The sequence below is a fragment of the Bidens hawaiensis genome, unplaced genomic scaffold (assembly GCF_021521415.1).
Source record: "Bidens hawaiensis isolate Kalapana, Puna unplaced genomic scaffold, B.hawaiensis_p1.1 tig00028645_1, whole genome shotgun sequence".
NCBI lineage: Eukaryota > Viridiplantae > Streptophyta > Magnoliopsida > Asterales > Asteraceae > Bidens > Bidens hawaiensis.
In genome coordinates this window covers 223,988-234,368 of record NW_027494693.1, presented here as the reverse complement: position 1 = coordinate 234,368, position 10,381 = coordinate 223,988, and the positions used below count along the sequence as shown (strand labels likewise).

At 34.2% G+C, this 10,381-nt stretch overlaps 1 pseudogene; it reads right to left on the bottom strand.

The window, feature by feature from the left end:
• Positions 1-5,216: 5,216 nt before the first annotated feature.
• Positions 5,217-6,342, bottom strand: LOC143577488 (actin-related protein 4 pseudogene; annotated as a pseudogene).
• Between the last annotated feature and the right edge of the window lie 4,039 nt (positions 6,343-10,381).

Genomic DNA, 10,381 nt, shown 5'->3' with positions numbered 1-10,381 from the left:
AATGTCGTTCGTTAGATAAGCTAATTTGTTATAACGAACTGATGTTAAGTTATTAAGAACTGACTAATTCGTTATCAAGTAAATTATACGAATTAGTCATAACGAATCAAGATTGAAAGGATAATGAATTAAAGGGCGAATGGACTTTGCTTCGTTATCAATTTTATGAAAGAGTTGATTCGTTAAGCCCTGATAACGAACTGAACACGAATTAGTTTCAATTCGTTATCCTATGAAGAATCATCAGATTCGTTTAAATTTGAAATAATGAATCAGTCAATTCGTTATCTTCATCGTTACACGTGGAAAACGAATTTAAAATTAATTTATTAATCAATAACACGAATAAATAATGAAATGGAAGTAATTTGTGTTTTGTTCGTGCTTTTAGTTCGTTAAGTTATGTATAACAAATTAAGATCATTAATTACAGAGTGGCTGAAGCGAAGTAGCTAACGAATTACATTATTTCGTTATAAATACTCAAACGTTATATGTGAGTAACGAATTACATTTATATAATTTTCATTTATATTAATAAATCAATTAAAAAAAGAATATTTAAATTAATAAATAAATCAACGAAATCCCGTATCCCGATGATAAAATACCTTAACAAACTTTACCCAATGTGGTAAATTATAATACATTAACGTGTTTTACGTTCAAAAACACTTAACTCAAAAAAAATGATTGAATAATATGTAAAAGGAAAAGTAAAATCTTTTTGGTATTTTGCATTTTTGTCTCAAAATATTTACACGATTCTGAAATCATGTAAATACGGTAGTATATTTCTTATCACAAATTTGTGACACACTTAATATAAAAAAAATGTCGTGGTTAAAGACCGAGCTAATTAAAATTATTAATCCAATGTCGCTCGTGAATTTGACTGAGACTGACAATGATGTGCTCTTCAAGAATAATGTATTGATCGAGCGTCGTGAAGACTATGACCGAGCAATGCAGTTTCAACATGTAGTTCGTGTATGTCGCGAGCATGGAATTCACAGCTGTCGGGACTGGTAGACGAAGCGCTTCAAATAAGTTAAAGACAAAGAACTCAAGACGAGGGGGCGTCTGTGAGTACACGGTTTTGAGTCTCGAGTCTTTGTATTTATTGTTTTGTCTTTGTTATTATTATAATGAAAAGTTATTAATATTATAGTCCATTTCGTTAAAGTATGTCTAGTTCGTTTAGGATGTTTAACGAACTAGACTGTTAAGTTATTGTTCCTCCCATTCGTTAAGGATGTTTAACGAACGGGATGTAGTTCGTTATTTTTATTCCCATTCGTCATGGAATGTTGACGAATGGGACATAGCGAATAAGTTGATTCGTTATGTCTTGTTTATTTACATGTAATGTAACGAAGTGGATGCTAATTCGTTATGGCATGTGTAACGAATTATATCCATCTTCTATTTATAGAGGTTCATACCACTGGTTTATTTAAGTTTTGGGATTAAAGTAACAATACTCTATCTAATTCTCTCTGGATCAAAACTTCGCTTAATCTATTACATAATACACGTAATACAAATAATATATCATATATATATATAACTAATATCAATTAAGAGTAATCAATGAACTATGTCCGTGTTTAGTTGTATTAGATCTTAGATCTGAGGTTCTATCAAGTGGTATCAGAGCTTTCGGTGTTTGAATTGCTCTTGATTTGATGTTATTTGATTGATAATTGAAGTGTTTTTCATTTTCTTTTATTTTATTTGGTTTATAATGAATTCAATCGAATTAGCTGTTGATTTGGTTGATTATGGATTGAATTGAGGTGGATTTGTGTTCGGTAAGGTATAAGGATAGTGTGTGTGATTGGAATTGAGAATTGGTATGGTTTTTTTTTATTTGAGTTGTACGGAACAAAGATTAGTTTTTGGTTAAGTTGTGTTAGGAATTGGTTAAATTAGTGTACGAGATATTGCAATTTGGATTCGTAATGTGTATACGAGTAATTTGAGCTATTGGTTGGATGATTTGGAGTTATATTAAAGGAGTATTACAGATTTGTTTTGGTTTTGTGTGTTCATCAGATTTCCAGGTTTCTAGAAATTGATGATGAAGATTTGAAGATCTTCATAATCTGTTGAAGATTCGTTAACTTTAATTAATTCGTTATTGTAGTTCGTCATCAAGTTTAATTTGTGTTACCTGACTCGTCAAGAAAGTGGTCTGATTCGTTAATATAGTCTCTAACAAACTTGTGCCACGTGGAAAAGTTTGTTATAATAGTTTTAACAACCTGATTCATTAATTAACTGTATTTGATTCATTATCAACTGTAGCTACTTCGTGCTCCTTGATTCGTCACCTTGAATTATTGTTTCGTTACCTTGATTTGTTAAGTTGAATCATTGATTCGTTACATTGAGTTATGGTTCGTTAATCTTATTCGTGGGATTGATTCGTCAACTTAACCTGATTCGTTGACCTGATTTGTTGACTTAGTTCGTTAGTGATTCGTTACCATTTCGTTATAAGCTAATTCGTGTCCTACTGTTCCTTGTTAATTACAACCACTATTCCAAGTTCGTTACAATTTTTCAAATTCAGTCCTTGAAGTTTGAATTATAGATTAACTTGAATTAGTTGTTTACAATGGCTGGTTTGTATGCATTAACCTCTCAAAACGTACTAATGCAACAAATGTTTCAATTGGATACTGAAATTGGATCTCATTCCAAATGTCCAATACTGGTGAAAATTAGTGACTTTGCAAAAGGGAACCTCGTTTTCTTGCTCATCTTGGTTCTGTTCATTCTGACTGTTCCTATTGTCTTGATGAAGTATACACTGTTCCTATGATTGGTGATGAGACTACTGGTTTTACTCCTAAGGCCAGTTCACAATATTCTTAAGAGGAAAAGAAGGATTTGGAGATCAAAACAAAAGCGTATTTGACTCGTACTAGGACATTACCCGATAATATATTCCATCGGGTTGGAAGCATCAAGATTAGTGCTTCTTTGTTTCAACACATCCGAATGAGAAGCATGGGTAATACTGCGGAAAGTAAGAAAGTAATGTTAAAGTTTCAATTCAAAAATTTTAACTTACTCAAAGGTGAAACTGTTGAAGAAATGACAAATCGTTTCAATCATTTAATTGCTGAAATGGACAAGTTAAAGATTGAACCTTCTGAATCAGACAAGATAGATACGGTTAAAGGTTCTTTACCTAGTTCATACTCAACATTCGTGATGGTGTTGAAAGAGAATAATTATTTCAATAATGAAGATCTGACTGCTTCTTAGTTTATGAAACGGACTGAAGCTTGGGAATATGATCTAATGTGTCAAAAGTCATCTAAGGAAAGTCAAGATCCAGTTTTTTATGGTGGAAGTATGCCTTTAAGTTCAACAATATCTCCGATCACTACATTTCTCTCTCAGAATGCAAATGAAATTGCTACAACAATTTATAGTGATCCATGTGCATGCTTCTTGACTTCTGGAAGTTCTGGGTCATCTGGTGCTTCTAGTTCTTCTGGAGGTTCTGGAACTTCGGCTACTACAAATCAATTCTCAGCACCACCTAATGTGAACATGAAAGAGGCTGAACAAAATTTTGCCTTTTTATGTGCCTTCATGACTTCTTATGAAAATTTTGTTGGTACTAAAATTGCCACAAGTGAGTTAACTAATGAAGATTATAACCAAATCGATCCCGATGATTTGGAGTTCATGGATTTAAAAAGGAATATGGCAATGATAGTAAGAAAAGTGAAGAAGTTCATGCAAAGAAATGGCAAAGATCTTCCATCATTGAACAAGAATGTTGGTTTTGATAAGCTGAAAGTAAAGTGCTTTAACTGTCAAGAGTTTGGACACTTTGCCAAGGAGGGTGACAAACCAAAGAAGGAGTACACTGGTGCTCGAAGTCAAGATCGAAGTTCTTCTGTGAAACGGGGTAATGATGCTGACACATCTTCTGGAAAGAAACCATCTGTTTCTGGAACACAAGCGTTGCTATCTGATATTGATGGAGCTGATTGGTCACAAAGGTTGTTGTGAAACGACAATCAAGCTAACTTGGATATGTTCGAGTCAACTGAGTATTTCCAAGATGCACGTGGAAGTTAGCTATCTTCTGACAATGATACTGAGTCTGATTCTGATGACTCATTTGGGAAGCAACCAACTGCTTTTGCTTGCATCGCCAAAATTAACGAGGTTAGTTCTTCTGTTTCTTGTTGATTGTGAGAAAAATAAGCCTAAGTTAGAATCATTGAAAAATCATAATGATTGTTTGGTGAAATAAATTTCTTCGCTTAAGGATACTTGTAGACAATCTTTAGAATCTCAAATGAGATCTAGGGAGAAAATTGAAGCATTGTCTGTTAGTAATCATGATCTTTAAGCTGAGTTATTAGTCAATATGACAGCAACGATCAAAAATTTCAAGAAATCTTGAAACATCGTTCTAAGATAACTGAGCTTGAAAATGAGGTTCTTGAGTTGAAAAATAAATTGGGAAAATTTAGAACTTCATCATTTTTGCTAAACGAAATTATTGAAGTATCAAGTAAGCAAAAAAGATTCAAAGAAAGGTGTGGGATTTGTTGAAGTACCATCACCATTTCACAATGATTACACATCAAATTTGTTAGTACACGGTTTTCTGACTGGTGATTTGCAGTTAAAGTATTCAAGATTAAAGTATTCGATAGCTACGGAAAAGGGGGTGTCTGTTAGTGCACGGTTTTGGTGTCCGTAGCAATCGAATAAGTTATAGATAGTCTAGGTTGTTTATTTAATGTAATTCGTTAGTTATCTAGACTACTTCGTTAAGGTATGATCCCATTCGTTATGAAGCATAACGAATGAGGGCCAGTTCATTAAGTTATTACCATTAGTTATGGAAGCATAACGAATGGTGTCTAACTCGTTATGAAGATATAACGAATTAGACTTAACTTAACGAACTAGAGCATATGGTCTATTTATATGTTTCTCATGCTTATAAATTATGTGTAGATATTGAGAGATCTAGATCTAAGTTATTATGATCTCCATAAGTTATTATTCCACACCATAATGTATTCTCTCTTATTTATCAATAAATTATGAATTTAAAGTATTAATCTCGTATTGTGTTTATTGACGTATCGACGCGGCTAGATCCTTGGTGGGTTCAAACAATTTTTTTTTGTACAAATAACTTCAATCATTTAATTTAATTAAAACTGATAAACAAGTTGTTAGCCTTGGACTACAACACCAAGTTCAGGATTTAACTGCCTGCCTAAATAAAGGACATTTTCTTTGAATGTAGGAGCATCCATGCTCTTCATACTCAGATTTGGAAAACCACATTTGCTGAAAAGACCCGAGGGACGCTAGTATGCTCCCTCCTATCCATACGTTGAACCTTCTTTCAGTAGAGTTTCCATTAGCCAACACTTTAACTCTAGCAGATTGAGGAAATTCCTCCAGCAAGTCTTTCTCAAGACGTTCTTTCAATTGTTGCATTGATGTTGTGCCACCAGCAAGCAGGTTACAATTGAACAATTCTCTCCGGATATCAACATCACACTTATTTATGCTTTCTATAACCATTTGTGGAAATCCACGAGCAGCAGCAATGTCTATGGAACCTTCCATACCATGTATAGTCTTAATCAATGATGGATTGAACAGAACGTCAGGAGTCTTGAATCCTTCAGAACCTATTTCTAGAGTCTATCCATCAGGAAGTTCATATGATGTCATCGGGATGTTCGAATAATATGCATCATCGTATGGAGTATCAGGGGCACGACATACACATTCCGTTATATCGTTGGCAATAACCATCTGGCAGTACAGGCGATAAGTTTCAGTTGTGTTGGGAAAATCAAGATCTACAGTCTGAAACTCTCCTGGACGAACTTCCTTACGTTTAAAAGAGTATCGAGGCCTTATATTAACACCTTTGCTTTCCAAGCTTTTAATTAAGCAATCAGTAAGAAATTCTCCTCCAATTGGAGACACAGAGACAGCCTTCTGTAGAACATAACCATCATGTACAGGGGCAACAACAGTTGATCCACCACCACTATCAACGACCAACGAGGTAGCACGTCCTGAAGCAAAAGATGTGAGAACCGCATTTTTGGCTATAAACAATGCAGGAGCTTGGTATTTTTCAAACATAAGCTCCGCTGTCTTTTCTCTCTGTTGCTGAGTGTTAAAAGATGGTTCTTCAAGTAGCATTGGGTGCTCTTTAGGATCAACCAGCAGGCATTCCCTGAAAGCATGACCCCAAATGTTTTCCACAATATCCAAATCAGCAACAATTCCATCCTTAAGAGTACCCAATACATTAGGAACATCCCAGAAAATTTTCGATTAAGAAACTTTTTCCCGGATTTCCCGCCAAAAATTCACCGAAAATTGTCGAAAAATAAATATTTTCTCCAAAATTTTCAAGAATGAAATCTCACTTACGAGGAGTATTCAGGAAAAAAATTCGCGCAAGAAAAATTTTCCCGCCAAATTACTCTTTTTTTTAACGAATCACCTCTCCATTCGTTATAAATATCCACTCCATTCGTTAACTTAGTTCGTGCTCTCCAATCTTAATTTGTTATAACAATCACACGAATGGCCTACCATTCGTTAAGATATCCATTTCGTCATACACATTAACGAATTACCATAATTCGTTACCTTTAACTTAACGAATTATCTTAATTCGTTATCATTAACTTAACGAATTACCATGACGAATCAACTTAACGAATCTCCTTAATTCGTTATCATTAACTTAACGAATTACCATGACGAGTTAACTTAATTCGTTATCATTAACTTAACGAATCTCCTTAACGAATTACCTTAATTCATTATCTTTAACTTCACGAACTACTATAACGAATTATCTTAATTTGTTACCTATACTTTAACGAATTACCTTAACGAATTAACATAATTCGTTAAATTCCTGTAACGAATTAGCTACAGTAGATTCGTTAAACTCTTTTAACGAATTAGCTACAGTAACCTAACGAATCAGGTTGTTGGATCTGAACTGCTCGCCGGAAAAATGTAATTCGCCGGAAAAATCAGTTAAATGGCCGGAAAATCGCAGATCTGGCCAGAATCTGTAGATCCAAGCGTCACCCATGGCAGATTCATCATAACACCATAATAAATCATGAAAATCACACCGAACACTCGGGATTTCATACTAATTACGAATATAACATCCAATTAACTTAACAACCACTTATTCATCACCAAATAAATCGAAAAGTAACATGCTCTTCCATGGTGAATTCCTCAATACACCATAACTTAACACCAAATTACACCAGTAGCTTCGTATTCCCTTAACTAACACGAATCTACCATCAATTCCACCATTCATCCATAACTTAATCCAAATCTGATCAAAACAGTCCAAAACTCGAAGAACATGAAGAACACGAAAATAACCAGATTCAATACCTTAATTGATGCACCGAGAGCAGCCTTCTGCTTTGATACCAATTATTGAAACCTACCAAGGATCTTGCCACGTCGATACATCAATTAAACAATTCGAATACACGAGATCTAAACGTTAAATACATACTTTATTAATAGCTTAATAGATGAATACATTATGGTGTGGAATAACTTATGGTGAGCATATTCAATAACTTAGATCTCTCTCTATGTACATACATAATTAAGAGCATGAGCAACATATATATAGGCCACATGCTCTTGTTCGTTAAGTTAAGTCTAATTTTGTTATATCTTCATAACGAGTTAGACACCATTCGTTATGATTTCAAAACGAATGGTAATAACATAACGAACTAGCCCTCATTCATTATGCTTCCATAACGAATGGGCTTATACTTTGACGAACTAGTCTTGTTAACTAACGAATGGGCCTCATTCGCTATACAATTCATAGGGAATGGGCCATTTTACATTAAATATACATTCTAGACTATCTATAACTTATTCGATTGCTACGGACATCAAAACCGTGCACTAACAAAATCCTTTTGCTAGAATGAAGAAACTATTGTTAATGAACCAGTTGTTGACACAACTCTTAAAAGTTATAAAAATGAAAATATGAATGATCAAGTTTCATAAAAAAAAACCTCATATTCAAAGCAAAAAGGTCTTTGTTGAAACTAATGTTGAAAAAGTACTTGTCGAGGATGTATTTAAATCGGAAGTTATACACAAAAATCTGGACATTCCACGTTCAAATCAAATTTTATGTGAACCTCATGAATTTGAGGAGGTTGTGTATGATTAGAATACAACTCAAGTGAAAAAGGAGGAACAAGTTAAGGTTAAACTGGTGAAGGCCAAGAAATCAGAAAAACCTAAAATTTCTGATGAGGATTTGATGCGTTTTATCAATCCTGTAGCTTCAAAACCATCAACTGGTCGTGTGTTTAAGCTTAAAGGAATAAGCACAATGTTCACTGAGAAAGACATTCCACTCGATATCATCAAACCCGAATTGATTGAAAGTGACTTTCACAATGAAACCTCTAAGGTACAAGACCTTGAAAACAAGTTTGTGAAATCTAAGACATCAAAAGTGGTAGATCCGTTCATAAAAGTGAAAAGTTTGTTAAAATCTGCTAAAAATTTTCAGTTTTTAAAGTCAAATGCAACTGATTCCTTACAAATCTTTTCAAATTGTTCGAATTTGGATTTTTATATGAAACAAAAATTTGTGACTTTTGATGACTTGGATAAGGGTCTAATTGCTGGAGTTTATCATCAACCTTCAACTGCACATGTTTCTGCAAAACCATTACATGCACGTGTTGACATGAGAACATGCTTTCTCTGTGGTGTACACGTATATGTTGTTAGAAACAGTGGATTGAAGAAATCTCAACATCTTCATCCATTTATCTAGGAACAATCCACACCTATTCCTTTGATCAAGGAGATTTTGAGATGACCAACGTCGTTTGATGATGAAACTCACATTATGTTGTTATGCGATCTCCTCGATAAAATGATATTTATGTGTTAAACATGCCTTCTAAAGTATCAAATTCTGTGGAATGTGTTTTGTTTCTAAGGAAACTAAAAAAGACACGATTCTCTGGCACAGAAAGATGGACCATATTCATGTTAGAAAGATGAATTATTTAATGGCTAATGACTTGGTCGAAGGTGTTACCTTGAAACATTTTAAATTATCCAACCACTGTGTTGCTTGTAAAAAGGGAAAACAGAAAAAGAATTCACACCCATCTAAGTTACACAATACCATTGAAACTCCATTGGAACGACTTCATATGGATTTGTTCGGTCCTGTGAATCATGCGAGTATCGCTGGAGATTGGTATTGTTTAGTCATCACTGATGATTATTCAAGATATTAATGGGTTTTATATATGAGTTCAAAAGATCAGACACCCATTCTGGTTCAAAACTTAATCACTAAGAACGAATCACTATACAAACTGAAAGTGAGATGGATTCGAAGGGATAATGGTACAGAGTTTAAGAAAAATGTGTTGGATTTCTTTGGTATTAAAAAAGGAATTCATCATGAATATAGTTCTCCTTACGTACCACAACAGAATGGGGTGGCTGAAAGAAAAAAATAGAACATTGATTGAAGCAGCAAGAACTATGCTTTCAGATTCTAAGCTTCCTGTTCAATTCTGGAACGAGGCTGTGAATACTGCTTGCTATACGCTCAATCGTGTTTGGACTGTGAAGAAGCTTCAAAAGACGAGTTATGAGCTTCTGAACAAAAGAAAACCTAATTTAAAGTACTTGGAACCATTTGGTTGTCCTTGTAATATGTTGAAGAAAGATGCGGGAAAATTCAAAGAAAAAGCTATTGAAGGTTATTTCTTGGGTTACGCATCACCTAAGAAGAGAGTATTTAACTTTACCTCGGGTTGTGTAGAGGAGTGGTACTATGTTGATTGTCAAAGGTACACCACACCTTCCCAAGGAAAAGGTCCTGATTGGATGTTTAATTATGAGAGTTTATTTAATTCTTTTACTCAAATGGAGGATCAACTGGATGACGATTTGGTTCGTGCATATTTAGAAGATCAATTCTTACCTCCAAGATCTTCTAGTTTTGTTTATATTGATGCTTCACAAGATGATCTTCCTGATAGATATGATGTGATTTCAATTTCATCTGATGATGGTCATTTTGTTTATTCTTCCTCGGCTCCTTTTCCTGAAACACATGAGATTGGTGAATCGTCTCTTGATGGTGAGGAGAATCTCACTAATTTAACAGAAAATGTAGATGTTCCTGTGAATTCCACTCTTAGGATTCATAATTATCATCCAAAGGAAAACATCATTGGGGAACTAGATGTGGGTGTGCAAACACGTCATCAAGTTGCCTTTTCAAGTGAGAATAATGTATTGT